This window comes from Salvelinus sp. IW2-2015, linkage group LG1, assembly GCF_002910315.2.
Source record: "Salvelinus sp. IW2-2015 linkage group LG1, ASM291031v2, whole genome shotgun sequence".
Classification (NCBI taxonomy): Eukaryota; Metazoa; Chordata; class Actinopteri; order Salmoniformes; family Salmonidae; genus Salvelinus; species Salvelinus sp. IW2-2015.
In genome coordinates, this window is record NC_036838.1 from 8,532,198 (window position 1) to 8,558,208 (window position 26,011).

At 42.3% G+C, this 26,011-nt stretch overlaps 1 long non-coding RNA gene across 1 annotated transcript; it reads left to right on the top strand.

The window, feature by feature from the left end:
* LOC139023448 (uncharacterized) lies at positions 1 to 25,519 on the top strand. The gene is made up of 2 exons (XR_011474572.1): positions 1 to 88; positions 24,130 to 25,519. It is a non-coding gene; the product is annotated as an uncharacterized lncRNA (long non-coding RNA).
* Positions 25,520 to 26,011: the final 492 nt, after the last annotated feature.

The window sequence follows — 26,011 nt, forward strand, 5'->3', positions numbered from 1 at the left end:
GCAGCTTGCAGCATGGAGGAGTACACATTGCTAACAGGGTGAAAAAAGAGAGCTTAACACAAGCAAGGAAAGTCAATCATTCCCCGGGGTGAGTCAGATTTAAAAGTAAATCACATCGACCAATGTGTGGAGACGTGACATTGGAGGTTGTTTTGTAAAGTCATGGTCAAAACAATGTTATTTATGAAAAAGGAAGTCACATCAGAGTGTTGACAGTAAAGAGGCGACAGGGGACACTTTTATCCTATGACTTTGTTTAGAGTGGTGTATCACAAGGGTCGGGACCCTTCTTGTTTAAATTTAGCTTGTTTTGGTTAGTTTTTAAACCTACCCGAACACTAAATAGACACACCAACAATATAGGTCTCTAACAAGCGCCATTGAACGCTCTTAAGTTGCTGGTCTCCACACCTCCACAGCACAGGAAGAGCCAAGTACAACATACACCAACTTCAACAATATGTTGCCGTTTCTTGGCTTTAAATTGAGATGTTGTGTTATTATTTACATCCTCTTATGTAAACAATCAATATTTCTGACTGTAGTTGAATGAAAACGATGTTGACTATAATAAACTACATTCATCAATCTGACTCCATTATTAGGTGAATAAAAACTATAGGTCCATAGGCCTATTCATTGGGTCTTGTTAAGGTAGCAAGCCTTGCATCACCACTCGGAATACTAGAAGTTACACGTGACCAAAAGAGCTAATAACTTGCGATCTACGTCTTGGCATTAAATGATTGATCTAACCTTAGCTCAGAGATGCATAGTTAGAGGACAAGCATGTACGCTATGTGTATTGTGRATTATATTTACCAATAGACCTACTAAATTATGAACATAGATTATGAACATAGATTATGAACATAGATTATGAACATAGATTATGAACAGAGAGTCAAAGTGTTACTCTGTAAAACAAGGGATACATTCACTCACTAATAGGATTTATTAGTCGTGAAATAATTGACACTAAACTATTACAGTGTACATGAAATATATGATACATTACATAATAACACAGAGCAAATGACTATTGACTAAATGAGACTTAAAGTGGTTACACTTGATGTGTGTCAGGAGCTTGCTAACAAGTTCTGAAAGTAGGAGCGAATTCACTGCCCTTTTAATCAAATTCAAGTGGGAACTCCCCCTAACCTGAATTAACATTTATTTGCACTTTGCAACCCAGTTAGCAATGAGCAATCGGGAGGCCGGCGTCCCTCCAGAGTACCCATCGCCTCATGGGGCACCCGCGATATGCCACTTAGTCAAGCGGCAGCCGTGCTCCTGCCGTTCAAGTGTCGTTTTCCTCACACAGCCCACCCGCCCTTCACCCGCCCTTCACCCGCCCTTCTCCCGACCGGCGACACTACAGCTGACAGCCGGAGGCACGGCACTTTTTCAGCATCAAGCCAGCGGTGTGCCTACTCCCTTTCTCCACTTATTTATTTTATTTACTTTTATTATTTAAGCTAGATTGGATGCCATGTCCATTTGAAAGAACAATAATACAGATAGGCTTCTCACACAGTGCAAAACTGACTGCAATCAATGTGTCATAGTTCCTTTACCATGTGTACGTACTAACAATGAAACAATAAAAACAAGTGCAAAAAGAAGCATGCAGATCAAAGAAAATAAGATGTAAATAAGAATAAGATCAAACCAAAATAGCCTTAAGATAAAAACCAAAATAGCCTACATTCATATAGTATGGACATTGTTTTGCCCACGTGCTTAGAGTGGAATAACTACAGTGCAGTAGCAGCATAGAATTAGAATGAAAGTATATCTACATAATGCAGTTAGGTAACATAACTATTTCATTGGTCCGGTAGACTAAAGGGATTTAAGTGTGTACAGAATATGAATAAACGGTAAGTGTGTGGTAGGGTGCAGGAGTCAGCCCAGGGCTCAGCTGTTGGATCAGTCTTGTGGCTTGGGGGTAGAGGCTGGTTTTGAGATAGGTGGTCCGAGACTTGATGCTGACCCTCACTGCAGCGGATCCCTCTCCCCTGTCCGCCGCCTTCTCAATCGGAGGCCCCTTTCAGCTAAAGGGTGATCTGAATCTGGACCCCCTTATCCATGGCATCTTGGGTTGCAGGTTCTTCCGAATGGCTTCTGTACACAAAGAAAGAACATTGCATTCGATTTGAATAGCACAAGGTCTTACACATGAGTTTAAGAATTGACTTGAAAGTTGAGAAAACAAATGTAACACATTTAATAATATCAAAACTTACTGTGAAGAATGGTCTTCAGAAACAAGTCCCTGAAACAGGCCTTATGCTCTGCCTCAGTCCAGGTTGTGGCGATGGAAAGGCGGTTTGACAGAATGCAATGTAGAGCATCCGCCACCCTGTTAACTTCAGGTCCTGAGCATTACAGCCAGAAACCTAAGAAATTACACACTATGTTAACATATTTCCCACCCCCTATATTTTAAATACATGTATTGTGACAGTCTAAAGACAAATTGCAGATATTTCCAATGAGTATTTACATTGAATTTGGTAACAGTTATGTTCTTACAGTGAAAACAAAATGCAGGAACAACACACCCAGATTCCTATCTAATCAACTCAATTTGAATGTTATGACCAGACAACAGGAATGTGCCCGATAACCAGTCAAAATACACCAACCATAAAACATGCAATTCAATTAAACACCGGTCTTCCTCATGGTTCACATTTGTTCACTCTCTAAATTTCAACTAGATGACTGATACTACACCTTAAACACTTTAAACATGTGGTCTCACCAGTTCTCTGGACTTAAGCAAGGTCAGTCGAGTTCGCCCAAACCGGACTCCCATTTTAGACTCTAAATGGCCCCAGTGACCTCCCCACTCAACCAAATACCAGATGCTTTGTGCCTTTACCTCTGGAACTTCTCCATTATCAATCACAACCAACTCTCCTGTGACATGTTTATGTAAATAACAACCAGGCAATGAATAATGCTTCTCAGGTGTGTCTGCTCCAGAGTCCAGAGTCTCTCGCTCGTTCAGGATCTGTCAACATGTTAATTGCCTGGTGAAATTCTACAGATAGTTCGGCCACGGAGTTGTCAGGCTGCGGTTTTCAAACAAAACCTTTTGGTCGTAATTAAAACGTGAGAGGAGAAGTGTGTCATTTTCACCGCCTTTTCTGGTTTGCGACCACCGACACAAATCGATCGCCACTATCGAGTTAGTTACGTCACGCATTTTGCAAACAAAAAAAAGTGCAACAAAAAAATGTGCAACAAAAAAAAGGGGATGAATTGGAAACAAACTCAGTCAGCAGTCCGATTCATTAGTCAGGCAATTCATGGCAAGAAAAAGAGAATGTGGACAGACAACTGTTGGACTGTGTTTGTGCCAAGACAACGCCCCACGAATCAGTGATGTGGCCTCCCAGCCAGGTTGTATCTGTGTCTGTCCCCCGGCAGATCAAATAACCTCCACAATGCTGAGTGGCTAGAATGGGGAGGACTGAATAGAAAATGTCGACCTTGAGGGCCTCAATGTGAAAGATATAACTAACTCCAGTTGGCCCCATATCAGTACATACCAGATAGTCATATATTTTTATTYTATTTATTTTTATTTTTAATCCCAGCCCCCGTCCCTGCAGGAGGCCTTTTGCCTTTTGGTAGACCGTCATTGTAAATAAGAATTTGTTCTTAACCTAGTTAAATAAAGGTTAAATAAAAAAAAGTTGAATTGAAGAACCTTGAGGTCTTGTGAATTGTTTTGCTCTTCAATAAATCCTGTAGATACCAATCAATTTGGGGCATGATGAAAAATGACAGCGTTCTTCTGTGGGCTGAGCCATCCTGTGTTAATGTGGTGCCATATCTACCTAAAATGGGAGAATTATACATGTTAGTACTTTACATGATGGTGCCCTTTGTAAAGGGTACCTTATTGTAATGTCACCTTATAACTTTATCACAAGTATTGTATAAGCCCCTGACAAAGCCGCCTTGTTGTTCAGTTACAGATCATAAAGATTAGAAAAGCACAACCTCGCTGCACCAGTGCTTCTAACAATAACAGAACTACATGGGTGGCTGTTAAATGTAAATGGTGCACTAATCAAATCATATGAGAAACAAAATGTTCAAGGGGCCACTGGGAATGTGTGTACATTTTGGTAAACATGACATGGCAAATGATCAAAAACCGAAACATTTTTTATCAACTGTAAGCAAATGATATGAGAAACAAAATGGTTCCATATGCCGCTGGGCATGAGTCAATCAACATGCCGTACAATCTGTWTACAGAAGCAGATGCATAATGAAGTCTCCATGATTGTTGCACGACAAGGCTTTACTTACCATGTTCTACCTATGGCCCATGTGGTTCTCTCCAGTGGACCTTTGCACAAAACAGCCACTAAAGAGAAAGCATCCTTACACCTCTTTGGCTACTTCCTAATAGTTTTACACAGAATTCTCTCCTTGTCTCCTGTCCAATAAAACTAAAAGCTCTGGACAAGTGAAACAATGGGTGCATCGCAATAGGCCAAAAAAAAACTACCTCTCCCCCTCGTCTTCCCTTTACCTGAACAGACATGAAAGAACTGGAGAGGTGAAAACAAATTCACAATATAGACACCCACAATGTTGCTTTTACCTATTCTGGGTTTTCAGATGAATGGAGATGAAGGCGGGGATATGAGGTGAGGCAGCCTCTTCAGGCCATTTAGATGCAAAACATGTGAGACCTAAAGGTCTTTTACCTATCACTGGTGATGAAGAAGAAGAACCTCCGTCTCATTGGCCTTTATGGCAAAGATACTGGAAGTGTCAGTGGAGGCTGCTGAGGGGAGGACGGCTCATAATAACGTCCGGAACGGAGCGAATGGAATGGCATCAAACACATGGAAACCACGTGTTTGACGTATTTGATACCTTTCCACTGATTCCGCTTCAGTCGTTACCACGGGTACGCTCTCCCCAATGAAGGTGCCACCAACCTCTTGCGGTAAGTGCGTGTCTGTGTGACGGCAAACTGATAGCTTTGGGAAGCTGAGATCAAATGTGAGAGGTGTGGCTCTCGTGCTCAATGGGAGTGTAGTTGAGTTACAAGTAGCATAGTTGTCTCGAACAATGTGGACAGCAATACTACCCAAGGCCTCCCAGGTACAGTACAGTACAATTCGCACCGTCATCGCTGAGGCATTGTTTCGATAGAAACCCTAGGCATGCGCTCTCTCACGCACATGGGCCCCGTGCACACTCAGGTTGTACAACTAATGTACAACACATTTGACACATTGGGTTGTGATAAAGCTGAGAGTTTTTCTGCACAAAGATAATTGGAGATACCGTACAATAGTTTGATAAACACTTTTGAGCAGACAAACTCTGTTGTATCACAAACATATCAGTTGTATCACAACCATCAAATGCGTTGTACATCAGTTGTACAACCTGAGTGTGTACAGGGCTATGGACACACAGTGATCCACATAGGGCACCCTCCTTCACAAACAAACCCTGAGCGAAACCCAAATCTTCCCCAGCAACACAATGGGTCCCGAACACACATTTATAGACCTTACCATGCCCTTTGATATACAAGCCTCTTTTTCCCACACTTAATAATTAACCAATGAAAGGCGAGACGGATCGGGGGGGGAAACCTAGACGTCGTCGCGTGAACACATTAACTTTTCCTCCCTTCCTGCCGAGACGGCAAGCAAGGTCACCTGATCCCTCCACCGGGCAGCGATGACATATTCCACGTCCCCTCGCTTCAGCTGGGCAGCCAGTCGTGTAAGGAGAGCTTATTATAGTTGTCTCTTCTTTTTCTCCTACAAGTCTGACATAATCAGTCCACGCCAGTGGTGCGTAACGTGGCGCATGAGTAAGACATCTCTGTGGTCTCCTTTTTTTCCACTCTAAATGTTTAATAAGTGATGAGATAGAAGATGATCTGTGACATATTTAGAGCAGTTGTTAGTGACAGTCTGTTGGCTCGGGTGTTTTGGACAAGAGATGATTGCCTTTCAAAGTGATCATACGCTTTGAGCGTACTTTGTTGTCAGAGAAAGGGGTGGAGGTGTGTGTGTGCATAAGTGTGTGGATCCGTGTCTGTGTGTGTGGCCTACAAATGGGATCGGAAGCATCTTTCACATGTCAGTAATGTTTGAAATTCTCTTGGGGATTAGAGTAGCTGTGGCTCCATTTCAAAAACCTTCATTCTTCTCTTTAGTTGAAGTAAGACAAAGCCGAACCAAAACAATGAGCAGTTCCCAGATCAAATTTCCGACTCAAACACAACAAGTGCCTATTTTTAAATTGCTTTGAACCAACTATGCCACATAGGAGAGTGCCCATTATTGTTTCAAATGCTTTGTTTAGTCTTACCAGAAAATAAATATATGCAGCAATGGTAGAGTAGCTTGGGAGAGATAGAGCTGAAGTGGCAGTCGGAGGGTTTCAAGTGGTGAGTGTTATACGTAACGCCCACAAAGGCCGGTGTGAAATTTTATCATGGACACCCACTGGAGGTTCTCACATGGTTCACACAGGGCAGTGTCATGATGAGATAGCATCAGGTATGTTGTTCCTCCAAAGATTACAGCTCACCTGCCATTATTATCTCATCAACATAATAGCCGTGATCTCATATGTTTGGCTTCATGTAAAACGGCCCAACACCAATTTGCTCTAACAAACTGATATCTCATTCAAGTTCTTTAGCATTTTATGCTAACCTCAGAGTTAAAGATGCACTATGCAGAAATCGTTCAGCCATTTCCTGGTTGCTAAAATTCGATAGTTCGCCTAATTTATCTTTATGTGACAAAACAAGCAAGTATAGCGTACAAAATCATTGGACCATCTACACCTCTGTGAAATAAAACCAAACATATTGTATTTTCAGCTGTTTGAAGCTGGTGTACAAAACCAAAAGTTAAAGAAGTAAAACGAAACTTAAGACCGAAAGCATAGAAATAGCTCACAGAGCAGATCTACCGCTTTTTAGACTTACTTTCAAGGAGAATGACATATCTATAACACTCACATTTCTATGTGAACTTGGTCAGGTCACCCAAAAGGTTACATATTGCAGCTTTAACTTTGCCATCAAATCAAAATACTATGACATTTGGTGGTAGCTGTTTCTATTTTCTCTCATTAGTAAAACTACGTAGAAATTAGCACCAGAACAAACCATAAAAACAAAATGATCTCACAATACTGTTCATTTCTTGACCTGTCTTTTTCAAGCGAGACAAACGTCTCTCTAGACCAGACCTGGGCAACTCCAGTCCTCTGGGGCCTGATTGGTGTCACACTTTTACCCCAGCCCCAGCTAACACACCTGACTCCAATAATCAACTAATCATGATCTTCAGTTAAAAATGCAATTAGTTTAAATCAGGTGTGTTTGCTATGGATGGGGGATAAGTGTGACACCAATCAGGCCCCAGAGGACTGGAATTGCCCAGGCCTGCTCTAGACCCTGACATTGATCAACTAAATAGGCAGCCATTTTGAATGCTCAGCCACCAGTTGGCATGATCTGCTGACAGACAGGCACTGTTGCTCTCTGCCTGTGGACCCGAGTCATTTCCATGGCAACAGTAAGGCTCTAGCTTTCCTTGGCACTAGTTGATCTCCACCAAGGCCACAGCGAAAGACAACCCACGTCTCCGATTGCTGGGCGTTTGGGATAAACCAACCGTGAAACACAACAAGGGAATATATTTATTTGCATTCGAATCATTGGCTGTCCTTAGACATATCCCAAATGAAATGAAAACCACCTACAGTTGTACACAGTTGTACTCAATATTTCCTTTTTGGCAAGTGTATGATGAGCCCATATTAAAGAGACACTATCAAAATCTCCATGACACCAAAAATAAATTAGGGATTTAAGCAAGGCTTACCATATCACCAGCCCCCCTTTGACTTCAAAGCTGTCTGTTACGGCATCCATATTAGATAGCTTTCAGGCAATACATTCAGGAGATCAGCAATCCCACCCTCCCCAAACTGACATCCCCCCCATGATGGGCCAGTATGCACTTCAGATGTTGCTTTTATGGGTGTCTTGGAAGACCCGCTACACTGACATCTGTGAAGATACTGCTTGACTTGGACACGCTTTATCACATTAGAAGGACTTAGGGCTTTGGCACCATGTTGAATCGCCACTGTCAAAAGGTGGCATGGCCACTCTTTAATCAGATGGAGATTTCTGCCAATGGAAATGTGATGATTCAGACGGGAGGCTTCATAGGTTCTGTAAGGCTCCTGCTTCCCCCCCCCCCCCCCCYYTTCCGGAGACATACAACTGTCTGTTTGAGATAATGTACAGTAATATACTGTATCTCTAATATATCTACTGTGATACAGTATCATATGTCTCTAATATATCTACTGACAGTATTGGAACAGAATCAGTTATACTCCCCTATTTATGAAATGACTCAAATGAGGACACGTAACAATGAACATTTTGCAACATCTAATGGTCGATGCGAAAAAGCTATCGCAACATCTATACATGTTTGTTCATTCATACACCTTCGATTGAAACAAGCAGATATTTTGTTGCCTTATTTTGGTATAACTATAGACAAAMGTGTTGTACTTTAGATTGCCCTTGCATCGTTGTTAAAAAAAAAACTCATACCCTCAGGAGCATTAGCTGGATTGCCAGACGTATTTGAGCGGTCAAAGTCAAACAGAGCACTCGGAGCAGTGCTTTAGTTTTGTCGCTTTGAGAATTCCCGATAATAACATTCACTCTGTTCTCTGTTCTGTCACTTGGCTGGCAAAATCACACGGGTCCCTCAAAATAAACCGCCTCTCCTCCACTGACTGCCTCGCTAGTAGATGTTATGAAAATGACACAGAGAGAAATTCCTATGCTTTATCTTATTCGGGCCCATCCTAACACGTTTGTGGACTCAGCTGGCAATCCACCACCTCTCCTCTCCTCTATCATCCCCCTTTTTCTTCTCTTCTTCCCCTGCTGGCTTACATCCTTTTTCGCGAGTGTAAAGGGTCAAAGACAAGATGGTGCTCGATTTACTAGCGGAATGGCACATCTGCCATCAGAACACTGACCATTTAACCTGGTTATTACCGCTGATTGAAAGATTGCCTGATTGAAAATGTCTTGGTCAGATGTCAGGTAACTATAGGAAATTAGACTAATAGCTATATCTCTCTATAAGGCAGGATAATTATGGATTTCCATCTGGCCTACAAGTGGTCCGGTGGTCCAGTGTAATGATACTGTATAGGCGGCACTTAATGACCATTGAGAGATTGGTGAATTAGTCAGCACTTTGAGCATGTTGAATTAGCCAATGCTAAGTTTAATGATACCTATTATGTTTTGAGATGTTTTGACACCAATGTCAACATGTACATTGGCAACAGCTTCAACCAACGCAAACAAACAATGACAAAATCCGTTCTGATTCATGCAAAACATTATTCTATATCTAAACTCAGCAAAAAAAGAAACGTCTTCTCACTGTCAACTGAGTTTTTTTTCAGCAAACTTAACATGTGTAAATATTTGTATGAACATAACAAGATTCAACAACTGAGACATAAACTGAACAAGTTCCACAGACATGTGACTAACAGAAATTGAATAATGTGTCCCTGAACAAAGGGGGGTCAAAATCAAAAGTAACAGTCAGTATCTGGTGTGGCCACCAGCTGCATTAAGTACTGCAGTGCATCTCCTCAGTCCTCCTCCTCATCTCTCCAGTTCTTGCTGTGAGATATTACCCCACTCTTCCACCAAGGCACCTGCAAGTTGCTGGACATTTCTAGGGGGAATGGCCCTAGCCCTCACCCTCCAACAGGTCCCAGATGTGCTCAATGGGATTGAGATCCGGGCTCTTCGCTGGCCATGGCAGAACACTGACATTCCTGTCTTGCAGGAAATCACGCACAGAATGAGCAGTATGGCTGGTGGCATTGTCATGCTGGAGGGTCATGTCAGGATGAGCCTGCAGGAAGGGTACCACATGCGGGAGGAGGATGTCTTCCCTGTAACGCACAGYGTTGAGATTGCCTGCAATGACAACAAGCTCAGTCCGATGATGCTGTGACACACCGCTCCAGATCATGATGGACCCTCCACCCCCAAATCGATCCCGCTCCAGAGTACAGGCCTCGGTGTAAACGCGAATCCGACCATCACCCCTGGTGAGACAAAACCGCGACTCGTCAGTGAAGAGCACTTTTTGCCAGCCCTGTCTGGTCCAGCGATGGGGAGTTTGTGCCCATAGGCGACGTTGTTGCCGGTGATGTCTGGTGAGGATCTGCCTTACAACAGGCCTACAAGCCCKCAGTCCAGCCTCTCTCAGCCTATTGCGGACAGTCTGAGCACTGATGGAGGGATTGTGCATTCCTGGTGTAACCCGGCAGTTGATGTTGCCATCCTGTACCTGTCCCGCAGGTGTGATGTTTGGATGTACCAATCCTGTGCCGGTGTTGTTACACATGGTTGTCCGTCCTGTCTCCCTGTAGCGCTGTCTTAGGTGTCTCACAGTACGGACATTGCAATTTATTGCCCTGGCCACATCTACAGTCCTCATGCCTCCTTGGAGCATGCCTAAGGCACTTTCACGCAGATGAGCAGGGACCCTGGGCATTTTACTTTTGGTGTTTTTCAGAGTCAGTAGAAAGGCCTCTTTAGTGTCCTAAGTTTTCATAACTGTGACCTTAATTGCCTACCGTCTGTAAGCTGTTAGTGTCTTAATGACCGTTCCACAGGTGCATGTTCATTAATTGTTTATGGTCCATTGAACAAGCATGGGAAACAGTGTTTAAACCCTTTACAATGAAGATCTGTAAAGTTATTTGGATTTTTACGAATTATCTTTGAAAGACAGGGTCCTGAAAAAGGGWCKWTTCTTTTTTTGCTGAGTTTATGACTATATCACCAMCATCGATGACCATCTTTGTTTTGGTTTATGTTGCAATCCATCCACCCTTTCCATTATATCTACTAATATCGATAACCAAACCAAACAACGAAACACGTCAAGTAAATAGCACCTTGCAGTGAAATATGGTACACATGAAAAGTTGTAAAGGGTGCAATTCAAATATCCTCCATTTTGAACAACTGAGTGAGAAAGTAGTGAAAAGTGGAGGGGGAAACTCAGGAGGGAGGAGGAGGAAAGGCCTCCCGTTCTCCTCTCAGCATTCCACTCCACTCANGCACAGCGTTGAGATTGCCTGCAATGACAACAAGCTCAGTCCGATGATGCTGTGACACACTGCCGCAGACCATGATGGACCCTCCACCTCTAAATCGATCCTGCTCTTGAGTACAAGCCTTGGTGTAACGCTCATTCTTTTGACGATAAATGCGAATCTGACCATCACCCCTGGTGAGACTCAGTGAAAAGCACTTTTTGCCAGTCCTGTCTGGTCCAGCAACGGTGGGTTTGTGCCTATAGGCGACGTTGATGCCGGTGATGTCTGGTGAGGACCTGCCTTACAACAAGCCTACAAGCCCTCAGTCCAGCCTCTCTTAGCCTATTGCGGACAGTCTGAGCACTGATGGAACGATTGTGCGTTCCTGGTGTAACTCGGGCAGCTGTTGTTGCCATCCTGTACCTGTCCCGCAGGTGTGATGTTCGGATGTACTGATCCTGTGCAGGTGTTGTTACACGTGGTCTGCCACTGCGAGGATGATCAGTTGTCCGTCCTGTCTCCCTGTAGCGCTGTCTTAGGCGTCTCACAGTATGGACATTGCAATTTATTGCCCTGGCTACATCTGCAGTCCTTATGCCTCCATGGTGCATGCCTAAAGCACGTTCACGCAGATGAGCAGGGACCCTGGGCATCTTTCTTTTGGTGTTTTTCAGAGTCAGTAGAAAGGCCTCTTTAGTGTCCTAAGTTTTCATAACTGTGACCTTAATTGCCTACCGTCTGTAAGTTGTTAGTCTTAACGACCGTTCCACAGGTGCATGTTCATTAATTGTTTATGGTTCATTGAACAAGCATGGGAAACAGTGTTTAAACCCTTTACAATGAAGATCTGTGAAATTATTTGGATTTTTACGAATTATCTTTGAAAGACAGGGTCCTGAAAAAGGGACGTTTCTTTTTTTGCTGAGTTTACATGGAATTGATTTCTTCCTACTGTAACGGATGTGAAATGGCTAGCTAGTTAGCGGGTACGCGCTACTAGCGTTTCAATCAGTTACGTCACTTGCTCTGAAACCTAGATGTAGTGTTGCCCCTTGCTCTGCAAGGGCCGCGGCTTTTGTGGAGCGATGGGTAACGACGCTTCGTGGGTGACTGTTGTTGATGTGTGCAGAGGGTCCCTGGTTCGCGTCGGGGCGAGGGGACGTACTAAAGTTATACTGTTACACTACCACTATGGAAGGTCAAGATGGATAGAAAAGGTGGACATGGCATTGTGAGCGGCTCACAGTACTGTTTGATTTGTCTCTCTGTCATTGAACAGATGGTTATCTCGGTGTTGTGAAGCCTTGTCACCTGAACGAGACCAATTTATTGTCCATTATGACAAAGTCAATGCCATCTCTATGATAACCTGTTGTAAATGGGTTTCTGTGCATCCATGGGTAACCTGGATGATGTGTATTGACTCTGAGCCAATGACTGTATATATGAATGGACAAAGCCCTCGATCACCTGATACCATTCATTCCTATGTGAAGACTAAATAGCGCATTGAAGCCAAATGAAGTTGGTTAAGATGACATAACATGCAGAGTTTGAGCTATTTGCTGGGCCAGTAACCCAAAGGTTGCTGGATGGAATCCCTGAGCTGACAAGGTAAAAATCGAATCGTTCTGCCCCTGAGCAAGGCAGTTCCCTGGGCGCCGAAGACGTGGATGTTGATTATGGCAGCCCCAACCTCTCTGATCCAGGTTGGGTGACTAGGTATTCAGTGACTAGGTATCTCCCTTTCCCTTTCTCTTTCCCTATTCCAGGAAGTGAAGTTGAAGTTGAAGGCTGACCGGTGTACTGCAGGCTGCCATTAGCAACTAAATTATCCTAATAACTTTTTCTGTGTGCGATTTAAAATACGTCGGTTCCAGGACATACATCTGGTGTATTAAAAGCAATTATTGGTACCATGACTGTCTTCAAAACATTTGTATTTATTTTTTACAAGAAGATTGACCACGAAGATTGCCATTTTCCCATTCACTATAATGGGGGATCCAGTTTTCTGCTAACAATGCATGCAGTACAGCAGTCGGCCTTGAACTTCCATGACTTCAATGAGAGGGGGAAGTCGTTCTCCCCTGCTCTGAGCACAGCTTTAAGTGATAAGTCTAGGGAATCTATCTCAAGTAACCATTTGTGTTCATGAGGAGTTACAATGTTGAATGGTTGTCCTTGATAAAACAAGTATGTGTTGATCTTACTGGGCAAATCGCATCGCTCCAAGGTACATTTTGAGTAAAAAAACATGATGGAAATATTTACTCCGACACATATGCTGTATACAAGGGCTGGGACATGTGTGACAGAGAAGATTTTAGACTGTTTATATAATAGGCTTTTGACAAATATCCCCAATCTCTATGCCTCAAACTATTTTTGGTTCTCTGAGAAATGTAGAACATGATAGGGTTCTTTGAAATGTTTCCAACCTTTGGATACACCCTACAGATAAATACTGCAAGAATGTCGGGCTTTGCGGGGTTTAAGAAATACGACACAGCTGTTATTTTGTTTTTGATGCGGGTAGAAATTGAAGAGGTTCCAGCAAACAGCGGGGTCAAAGGTTCCCCCCAGTAAAGATAAGAGATTTTTATTGAAACCACAAACATGAGACAGATGGAAATAGAGCTTCATTTTTCAGGAGCTAAGGTTCCTCCTCATTCATCATAAAAATAACAAATAGAGTTGTTATTTTAAGTTTATTTCAGGGAACATGCTATTATTTCTGGCTTTGTATGCATAATAAAATGGCCGTTTTCCATCACTGAAACCATAAATCACTTTTGCATAGAGCTAATGGGGATTGTGGGAACTGGACTTTCTTGAGTTTGAAAAATCTGGACACAAATTGGATAATAACCAAATTATACTTTTGCCAAAAGTTACCGACTGTAACCACATTGAGTGGTTAATAATATTTCCTGGACAGTGTTGTGTCGTTCACTGAACGTGTTCGATATCCGGCCAAACTTACAAAGCTTCCAATGGAAGTGTAACGGTAAAACCAACGTACATGCCCGACCAATGTAAAAAGAAGACAAATTAATCATATTGATTTGTGTGGAAATTTTCAATCCCGTACGGAGACGCAAGACTTCTAACAGAAGGTTGCAGCTACACAACCCATAAATATGTTGAGGCAAGTTGAGTGCTCCAAAACCCCTAGATGGATTCCTTTACCTGGGCTAACTCAGTATTGAAAGCCAGACGTTTTGGCCCCTCGCTTCTTGCCACTTCCTGCCGAGCGGCGTGTCATTGAGATTTATGAGCTCATTTCATTTGATGAACAGCCAGACGGGCAGAGGACACTGAAGAACAACCATGCTCTTTAAGACTGCAACCGCATCAGACAAGTAGCCCGTGACCGCTCCTTATCTCCTAGAATAGTTTCCAACACAGGTGTCGCCACCATTATCATCAGATTAGCCATGATAGATTACGATAAAAACACTTCAGCTGACATGACACTCTGTAATAAGTAATACAAAATAAAACTTAAAAAGCTAAATGGACAGTAGTATAACTGTAATAACTGTGTTATGCCCGCTTGACACAACTATTACTTAGTAATAACGTCATTATTACACTAAGAACTGTGAAATGAGATTTAATCTCAATGGCTTCCTAAGAGTGATACGTTGGACGTCATATGGTGCACTTTAAGTTGTCGTGACCTGTCATAAATGGTTCACTTTTTAAGTGAAACATGTCCCACATATCTCCCTGTTACAAAGTCTGTGTCTCAACTGGCACCATATTCCCTATATAGTGCACTACTTTTGACATTAAAGGTTGCGCACTATATAGGGAAGAGGTTGTCATTTGGGATGCACCCGTCGGCTTTTTGGACCAGTCAGATGCTGTGAAGTGGAGGGGCGAGAATCACAAGTCCCTGTCAAGGGTTCAACGTGATGTCCGGCTTTTCAAGTCCCCTTCACACTGACCATCTGAACAAACAGACTCTGACCCCACTCCGGGGCTCGGGGTGAAACGGAGGAGTGGGAGAGGAGGCAAAAGAAGAAAACAACCTGGTGGAAGAAAAGAGAGTGGTTATGTTACAAATGGTACCCTATTTCCTACATAGTGCACTACTTTTGACAAGGGCCTTTCGGGCTCTGGTCAAAAGTAGTGCACTATGTAGGGAATAGAGTGTCATTTGGGACAAAGCCAGAGAGCGAAAGAGAGGGAAAGAGAGAGAGATGTTGCTTTGTGACTCAGCAGAAACAGTATGGGTTGATGACCAGACCAGCACGGACGCTCGACAGGTTACCAAATGCAAACCTTATAGAAAAAACGCTAGCAGCCACACACAACAACAAACATTTCTGGGAAGCAGGGCGCCTGCTGAGGCGATGTGGGTATACATGGAACTCATTTAGGTTTTGTGGACATGTGTCTTCATCAGTGACTCAATGCTTAGCCTGGCCTGCTGGCACTCTCTCTCTCTATCTTCATTTCTGCTCTCTCTGTTTCTTTTATGTCTTACTCAGTGTAATCCTTTGATTTCTCTGGTTTGGTGAGTTATGGCTGGGGTGGGGTAAGTGCCAGTGGGTGCCTGTACCCTACATTCCTACCAGAATGAGCATCTAAAATGTTAGTGAGAATCAAAGCAATAAACTAACAAAAGTGGCACATTCATTAATCCACTATATCCGGGGACATCGTGATTCAAAAAAATATATATATACAAAAAATGACATGAACATTCCTGAAGGTACTGCCCTTCACTGAATGTGCTGGCTCACCCCAAATCTTCATCTGGAACACAGCCAAACAGAGCATATAATAAATCCCAGAGTCATCCTTTAATTTGAAAGTGAAGCATGCCCGTATTTGGACACGTAACCCATCACCTGATTCTTAAGACTCCACCCCCAGCGCCTCCACCCCTGCAGCCATCTCCTTTCTCTGAGACATGAATTGCTTGTTGTTCCTCTCAGAGAAAAAAGCAAACATTGTGTACCGTGTCAAGGACAATCACAATTTCCCTTGAAGAGCTCTTCCAGGAAAAACTGGTTTAACAACAACAAGCTGTGTCAGGGTCGTCGACAGAGTGGTTGTGCAAGGGGTGTGAACCCTATGCTCTCAATTTCGCTTTATGTTTTATACACTGTGTCTAAACACTGACTGTTTAGACAAGCAGGTTTCTGAGGAGCACATGGCACGTCTGTGCAGTTTGACCCATTATAAATCAACGATATAGAATGAATGAAGCATGCATAAGGCATGAATAGAGCATGCATAAGAGCATGCATAAGGAGTGAATAGAATGTGCATAAGGCTTGAAAGAAGAATGCATAGGATGAATAGAGCATGCATAAGGAGTGAACAGAATGTGCATAAGGCTTGAAAGAAGAATGCATAGGATGAATAGAGCATGCATCCGACTTGAACCTTTATTTAACTAGGCAACTCAGTTAAGAACAAATTCTTATGTTACAATGAAGGCCTACCCCGGGCCAAACCCTCCCTTAACCCGGACGACACTGGGCCAATTGTGCGCCGCCCTATGGGATGTGAATAGAGACATGAATAGAGCATGCATAAAATAGAACATGCATAAGGCATACATAGTGTTATCAATATTGCATGGGGTGCAGAATATTGCATAGGTATTGCATACCTCTGCCACACACTTGCAGTTATCATTTTCAACATGGGAGTGGTGGACAGAGGCCTTGTGGGTAACCGAGTGAGGTCATGATCGCCCTGTGCATTAGCTTCCTGCCCTAACTCAATTTGTGGGCCGCCACCACAGATGGTGCTGGCAAACTCAGCTCTAAACAAGTCTGATATGTTTTTAATGCAGTCTTCCCATTTGCCCCCTCTCACAACAATGATGTTATCCCATATCCACTGGGAAGCCTCTATAGTACATGTGATCCCCTTCCAAAACAGGAAACAAGCAAAGCCTTTTAAAGTGAGAGCAGAAAGGTTTGAAAATGATGTGGCAGGACAGACCAGATGGCTTCCTCTCTCTGACGGACTATATTAAGCATGGCTAATTAGCAGGCTGACAGCACGATGATGACCTCATCCCAACTCTATTTAGGCTTCATCCCTCCCTATAGCCTACTCTACATTTCTTTTAGCGCTGTCATGCACACTTAACTGGGGAAATGGGGGAAGAGGCCATTTATCTTGTGACAAGGGGCAAGATTAGGATATGATACAGCATCCATGTGGTTTCTCTAGCTCTGCTCTGTTACTGATCGGACAGAGAGAAATCAACCGATAACAAGTGTTAGCTTACTTGTTGTTTTTAGCATTAGCATCCTGAAGTGTTTCTAATAATTGTTATTGTGAGCCCCCTAAAGTGTCTCTCATAGTTTTTAGTGTTACTCATTGTTTTTAGCGTTATCCTCCTAAAGTGTCTCTCATAGTTTTTTGTGTTACTCATTGTTTTTAGCGTTATCCTCCTAAAGTGTCTCTCATAGTTTTTAGTGTTACTCATTGTTTTTAGCGTTATCCTCCTAAAGTGTCTCTCATAGTTTTTAGTGTTAGCTTCCTGAAGTGTTACTCATTGTTTTTAGCGTTATCCTCCTAAAGTGTTTCTCATAGTTTTTAGTGTTAGCTTCCTGAAGTGTTACTCATTGTTTTTAGCGTTAGCCTCCTAAAGTGTTTCTCATAGTTTTTAGTGTTAGCTTCCTGAAGTGTTTCTCATTGTTTTTGCCATTAGTCTCCTAAGATAACCCTGCAGAGTGGTGAATACTGTATTTATCTGTGCCTCTGGCGCACAGGAGTCATTTTATATCTAACTGTGAGAAAGGCTTTGCAATGTTAAAAGCATATTGTTGTATGGATGTGCACAATATTGCGCGACATGCAATATCCCTACAGCAATCCTGATGTCCTTGGCATAACCTTCTGTAAAATCCTAGTTGATTCAAACCCAAAATATGAGTGACTAAAACAGACCCTTGCGGTGTGCCAGGTAAACCAATTGTAGCCACGCATAATGTTCTACTTCAAATGATAGCGCTTCAAACGTATGCTAATGCTCCCTCCACATTCTGTCTTACCACTATTGCGCTCTGAGCTCTTGGAGCAAAATCGAAAGCAGAATGTAGCTGGGGCTGATTAGATGGTTCGGGAAAAAGAGACTTTGAAAATGAGGCAATCAGGGGAAAGGAATTGGCCTCAAGTGACAGCGTCAAGAGGGGGGGGGGGCATTTTGTTCTCGGAACCTTGTTGTTGTGATTTTGGCGTGGGAAGTCAGAGTGGTGGAATTGCAGACTTGTGAGTCCCTCAGGCTTTGTTTGGAGATGGGGGGGACTTGGTGTGTGTGTGTGTGTGTGTGTGTGTGTGTGTGTGTGTGTGGTGTGTGTGTGTGTGTGTGTGTGTGTGTGTGTGTGTTGGTGTGTGTGTGTGTGTGTGTGTGTGTGTGTGTGTGTGTGTGGTGTGTGGAGAGAGAGAAGGTTAGACAGGGGGCAGGCAGGGAGCTGTTATACTGCTTAGGGTGCTCATTTAGCATGGGATACGCCGCAGCATGACAGCACAGAATGGAACAGCTGTCTTTGAACCCAAGAGGGAAGAAGGGTGGACAACTTTCACAGTTTTTTCCCCCCACACCCCTCCCTCCTATATACCTATACTGATTAATCAGTGTCATTATGCGATTTGAGTGGACTTTAGGACAACAATTTGAATATGTTAAAGTGTGTTGAACTCAACAAACTCTGCTCGAAGTAAGCTGAATTTCAACAAGCTTGTTGAGTGAAATTACACTCATGTTTGCTCAACACAAATACCCGTGTTTTTGTATGTACTTGTATGTGATTGGTTGATTAATCTATTGCTACACAAACATAAATAACATATATTTTTCTAAACTGATTAAAAGTTCCAATTTCTGGATATCCTCCCTCTCGCTGGATTCCAAAAGGAATTTGCAATTCTGCATAATGTGAATTGGAGGCTTGATGTACACAGAGTTTCAGACCACTGTATTAGGGTGTAACCAGGCCCCCAAAGAAAGGCCTTATGCTATATTTGCAGGATTAATGTACCAGAAGTTTCAGACCACTGAGTGAGGGTGTAACTAGGACCCGCCTTATGCTATATGTAATGTATTGTCACAAAGAGTTTAATTTGAAAGATAACATTCACTTAGAGAAGGCTACAGTACTGAAAACAATTGAATACAACAACCATGGCTCTGTCACTAACAAATACAATCATGGGTGGTAACTACAATTCACTCAAAAGGCAAGGCACTCTGGGAAATATGCAGATAAGGTAGAATACATTGAATACACACAAGTTGAATTGTATGTTCACTCAACCTAAAATTTTAAGTTGAGTTTACAGAAAGGTCAACTTGAGAATGTATGTTTGTTCAGCTATATGTCCAAATGTTGAGAAAACTCACAATCTTATTGCAGCTGCTTGTGTCACAATTGTGTGTTGAATCAGCACGAACTGTCACGCCCTGACCATAGATTGCTTTGTATGTTTCTATGTTTTGTTTGGTCAGGGTGTGATGTGGGTGGGCATTCTATGTTGTATGTCTAGGTTGTCTGTTTCTATGTGTTTGGCCTGTTATGGTTCTCAATCAGAGGCAGGTGTCAGTCGTTGTCTCTGATTGGGAGCCATATTTAGGTAGCCTGTTTTTCATTGTGTTTTGTGGGTGATTATTTTCTGTTCTGTGTTTGCTGTGTTTTTGCTTCACCGTACAGGACTGTTCGTTGGTCGGTTTATTGTTTTTGTTTAGTGTTCAAGTATTCTTATTAAAATGGATACTTGCTGCGCATTGGTCCTCCTCTTCTCATTCCAACGACGAGCGCTACACGAACGCTATTTTGTTGAGCAAACTCACAATCCTATTGCAGCTGGTTGCCTTCAATTGCACGTTGAATATATATATATATTATTATGTTTTTTTTTTTTACAATGTATAGGCAAGAACAGACTTTTTGCTGTTGGGTAACATTTCTAAACAAGTACATTTGATTTAATAGTATTGATAAGAATGGTCGCTGAAACCCTACCTGATAAGGGGATATAGTGTGACTGTGCATATAGACGTACTCTATTGTTTGAAAGCAGTGATCCTTGCAGTAGAACATTAATCATAAATTCATATTAATTATTAAACATTACTCAACTGACGTGAGTCACAAAACAAACATCACAGGCATACTTGTGTGTCAAATCTGGGTCAACTATTTTGTTCAAATCAAATGGATGCCGTGTCCCAGTTTGCTTTCTGACAAAAACATCACAAATAAATTACATCTCAAAATGATACAGTATGCACTTTCATTTCAGTCTGCGTTTGTCAACAAACCCTTTGCTGCAAGCATTCTTCCTATTTTGTGAATAGAAAAGTATTACATCTGGCATGATCAGAATAGGAAAATTCACAGATGATGAGTTTTGGGGCTGCAGCCCAAGAGTATCCAAAAATAAATAAATGTTATATTCTCACATATGTGCATTGAAATGTGTTGATTTACAGGTTCAACTATAGTAGTACGGTGCCCCTGTAGCAAATTAGGGTTAAGTGACTTGCTCAAGGGCACATCGATAGGTTTTTCACAGCTCGGGTATTCAAACCAGCAACCATTCAGTTACAGTATTGTTTTTGTTAATTTCATGGCAGCGGTTTCGATACTTCCTGTGTTGTGACCAGATTTTTTTATCAGCTCACTCAGGTATTTCTCTATACATCATCCCAGACAAAGCACCGTCCTCCATCTTCCCTTCTCCTCTTCCCATTGTTGGGGACGACTGGAACTGAGGGAGCCTGGGGTTGGGTTTTCTGCTGGGCCAGTGAAATCCACTCCCAGTAACTAGGCTAGGATTACCCCAGTTTGCTGGCACCGAATCCCCCCCTCTAGTTTCCCAGCCCCCCAGGAGCACTAACGCCCAAGCCAGAAACGCTTTTGAAAGCCACATGAGGCAGATAGAGTTGCCAGGGACTCTGTCCATTTCCCCAAAGGCCAAGGCTTCTCTTGTATCCACCTTGGGTTATAGCCTATTTTGGCGACAACGATCGTTTTGGCATCCGAGCCCCTTGACACAGAAAGACCAAGGGCAAACAGGGCAAAATGTCCTTTCAATATCGTAGAGTTCTGCAAGGCAAATCGGTAACAATTTACTTGAACCCTCCATACATAAGGTTGTCATAAGACTGTCATTAGGAGTCATACCATCTGTCATGTGGCATGCATAGGTTGCTATGACAGCTTATGTCAGTTGCTAAATGTTGCTATTTGTGCTGAAGCAAAAACATACAAATATGATGATGATGATTCAATATGCACACAAATGATTTCTCGATCCCATTTGGCCTACTCAAGTTGTCAAATGTAAAAATGTATCTAATTTGAGTTGTGCCTCAAAAGTTAAATTTGATATGGTGGAACATACTAATCACCACCCAGTTAAAAACACACACACAAAAATCTGAATTTCCATGGTTGATGGAGTGGTTGATAAGTCGCTGATTACGGATCATTTTGTCCAGCAGAGCGTTTATTAGCATAACTTTGAAGACACCACTCGTGTGGGTGAATGCTAATGTTGTCTCATCCACCCATCCCTCTCTAGGCTATTTTGTAGGCTATACTGACATTGTTGTTTTTTTACCTTGATTAAAAAAAGATTGAGGAAAGAAAGCCTATCAAAAGAGGAAATAATGTTTGTATTTTTTTCGACATGTTTTTGGGGGTGATTAATTTAAAAAAAATTGTAAATCATAAAAAAATATAGCATTTTTAGATATAACTATACTAAATATAAACACGTCACCAAACAATTGATTAAAACAAACTATTTTGCAAAGAACGTCTACAGCAGCCTCAACAACACTCTGCAGGGTAGCGCCATGGTGTAGCCGGAGGACAGCTAGCTTCCGTCCTCCTCTGGGTACATTGACTTCAATACAAAACCCAGGAGGCTCATGGTTCTCACCGTCTTCCATAAACTTACACAGTACGTCTTCCAGCCTATCAGTGCTCTTGCAGCATGAACTGACATGTTGTCCACCCAATCAAAGGATCAGATAATTAATCTAGTATTGAAAGCCTAAGCTAAAGCTAGCTAGCACTGCAGTGTATAAAATGTGGTGAATAGTTGAATCAAAGAGAGAGAAAGACAATAGTTGAATAGTTTTGAACAAATCAATTTCTTCCAAAATGAAGGAGAAGCAAAAGAGAAATAGAGATTGTCATTTTTTTTCACTTTTAGTTTCACTTACTTAGCTAGCAAATGCAGCTAGCTAGTTCAGCCTACTGAAACACCTTGCTCAAACAGAGGGATGCTATGTTAGCTAGCTGGTTATGACTATCCAACAAAACACTGGAACTCTTTCAAGTCAAGGTAAGCTTTTGGTACTGCTAATTTATTGCCACCAGGGCCCGCCGGTGTAAATGCTTAATGACTGTACAGTAACGTTACTGCATGACTGTAGCGTGTTTACTAAAGCGTTAGTTCTGAAAGCTATGCTGACTATGATGTTGCTTTAGCTAATATGGTGACAACGATGTAGGTTGTGTGTAGCGGTTTGGGTTTGAAAGGTTTTTTCGCCTGGTCACATACAGCTGATGTGTTGTGCATTGAAGTCCACAGGCGAAAGGAAAAGATAAGAGGAGTAGAGCGCATAGAAGGAATACAACGTGGCTGCTATGAAAGTGAACTGTGAAGAACTCGTGATATGGGGTGTATTCATTTTGCCGATTCTGTTGAAAAACATTTATTAAACGGACGCAACTGGAACAAAATGGGGAGAAACATACCTGAATTTGTCCAATAGAAACTCTCGTTTGCAACTGTTGGACTAATGATTACACCCTATATCAGCTAGATGCAGGCAAGATTGTTCAAGGCGGTATTGAATGTCACTGTCTGTCCATGTGTCACTGTCTGTCACCTCAAATTTGTCTCTTGACCTGTGTGCACCTACATTGTAAACTTTCATTAATAGGCTAGGTTGTAGCCTAGGGAAAATTTAAGTATCATGTAGTAGCCTAAATCTATCGATGTTACATTGAACTGGGTGAATGGAATATGAATGAGAGTCATTCAATATGCTGTAATAGAAATAAGGTCATGCTCATGATTTTTTTTTTTACGTCACTGACCTCCACTGGCGTGGAACTAGAGCAGATAAGTAAACAAGTAGTGAAAGTGAACTTTAAAAGTAGTAGTACTACTACTTTACTGCTGTTCTAGAATAAATGGCTTGTTAAACACCATAACAACATGAGTAACACATTTCAACCACATGGTTTTTGTCAGGCAATGTTGCTCTTTCCTTCTTTTGGAAGAAGCCACATTTCTGACACCCACAAACCCTCAGAGTGTACTGTAGCAATGGTCGCCATGTGACTTTATAAGTGGCAGGGAAAAACATCTCAAACTGCCTAACGGCATCAAAATTCCCCCCTCAGAACACTTTCACTTCCAGACTGACTCTCACTTCCCCTTCCTCCACTGTCTTTGTACAGTAACGGTGAGAGGAGAGAATTTAAACACCTGCCTGTAATGACAATGGCACACAGTGAAAAAGGATGTACTGTGTGGGTAGTCTCCCCTTGGGTTCGTGCCTTGGGGGAGATCTTTGTGAGCTATAATCTGCCTTGTCTCAGGATAGTTGGTTGGTGGTTGAAGATATCGCTCTAGTGGTGTGGGGGCTGTGCTTTGGCAAAGTGGGTGGGGTTATATCCTGCCTGTTTGGCCCTGTTCAGGGGTATCGTCGGGCCGGGGCCACAGTGTCTCCCGACCCCTCCTGTCCCAGCCTCCAGTATTTATGCTGCAATAGTTTATGTGTCGGGGGCTAGGGTCAGTCTGTTATATCTGCAGTATTTCTCCTGTCTTATCCGGTGTCCTGTGTGAATTTAAGTATGCTCTCTCTAATTCTCTCTCTCTCTTTTTCTCTATCTTTTTCTCTCTCTGTTTATATCTTTCTTTCTCTCGGAGGACCTGAGCCCTAGGACCATGCCTCAAGACTACCTGGCCTGATGACTCCTTGCTGTCCCCAGTCCACCTGGTCGTGCTGCTGCTCCAGTTTCAACTGTTCTGCCTGCGGCTATGGAACCCTGACCTGTTCACCGGACGTCTTACCTTGTCCCAGACCTGCTGTTTTCAACTCTCTAGAGACAGCAAGAGCGGTAGAGATACTCTGAATGATCGTCTATGAAAAGCCAACTGACATTTACTCCTGAAGTGCTGACCTGTTGCACCCTCTACAACCACTGTGATTATTATTATTTGACCCTGCTGGTCATCTATGAACATTTGAACATCTTGGCTGTGTTCTGTTATAATCTCCACCCGGCACAGCCAGAAGAAGACTGGCCACCCCTCAGAGCCTGGATCCTCTCTAGGTTTCTTCCTAGGTTCTGGGCTTTCTACAGAGATTTTCCTAGCCACCGTGCTTCTACACCTGCATTGCTTGCTGTTTGGGGTTTTAGGCTGGGTTTCTGTACAGCACTTTGTGACATCAGCTGATGTAAGAAGGGCTTTACAAATACATTTGGTTGATTGATTGATAGTTGTATGGGTATGAGTCTCAGGTCTGGAAGGGGGATTGTGTGTGACCTACAACTGAGTGAAATCTGGGGTGTATTTACTAGGAAGCAAACGGAGAGGGACTACCTGAACTTGTCCAATTAGAAACTCTCCTTTTCGTTTCACGGTGTGCACTAATGAATGCAACCCTAAAAACGTGCTGCACTGTCAGTGAGAATGATAATACATTCCCGAAATACTACTGTTTCTCACACTTAAAATACTGTCTGTGAGAATTTAAACATGAAAAATAAAACAATCAAATGTGACATCCAAACTTAATGTACTAATAGGTACAATAGAAGAACACGTCAAAATCTGAAGACGTGGGTCTAGCTATGTGATTTCTCTTGAGTCAAAACCATGTGAATACAAAACAAAAATCCAAATGACAACCAAGAAACACAAAGAAACCAATCTTTTTTTTTTGTCTGAACTCTATTTGAAAGGCTACAACGAAAACAATATGGAACAGTATTATGTCACTGAAAAACGTGTTCAAAACACATGTAGATGAGTATTGCATTCATGCAAGCCAGTTCCGCTCAATTCATTTGGAGAAAATAATTTCATGGCTCATTAGAAATTGTCCTTGTCAAATGTTTGGAAATAATAAGATTCACTGCTATTTGTCTTTGAATTTAAAAATAACCGTTCATTACTTGTGCTATGATGTTTATCAGTTACAGCTGAACAAAAAATCTGATATAAACACGGAGATGGAATCGAATATAGAAACAGTGACAATGGTTTCTGCAATATTAGACTAAATAATGGAAATAAATTCAGTTCTGCCACATTTCAGTTCATGTAACCTCGTCTTGTTTTGATTCTTACACCAAACAAGTAACATTATTACATCATCTTCATGGTACACCAACATGGTCAATATCAGCTCAAAACATGTATCATAAATGTCCAGTTTACCTCCAAAACCACCACACAGCAAACTCATAGTTAAGATGGCCACTTTATTTGCCTAGTTGGCCAACTACCACAAACAATCTCTCGTGACATTTTTCCTGTGATTTAAAATGTCGACCTCTCATGAATATCCGAGACAAGCTCCAGGCGAGAGAGAATCCTTTTCATGTTGATGGAACAAAAAAGGGAAGAGGAGCGATCCCTTTGAAAACCCGACGATCTGTGGAGAACTCTGATAAACTCCATTCAAAGCTTATAACTCCCCATGTCTTTCGGTGAGTCACCCAGAGGCCTCCTTCTTCCATGTCCCCATTTGTCCCCACATTTCACATTCTTAAAACAAAGTGGTGATCCTAACTGACCTAAG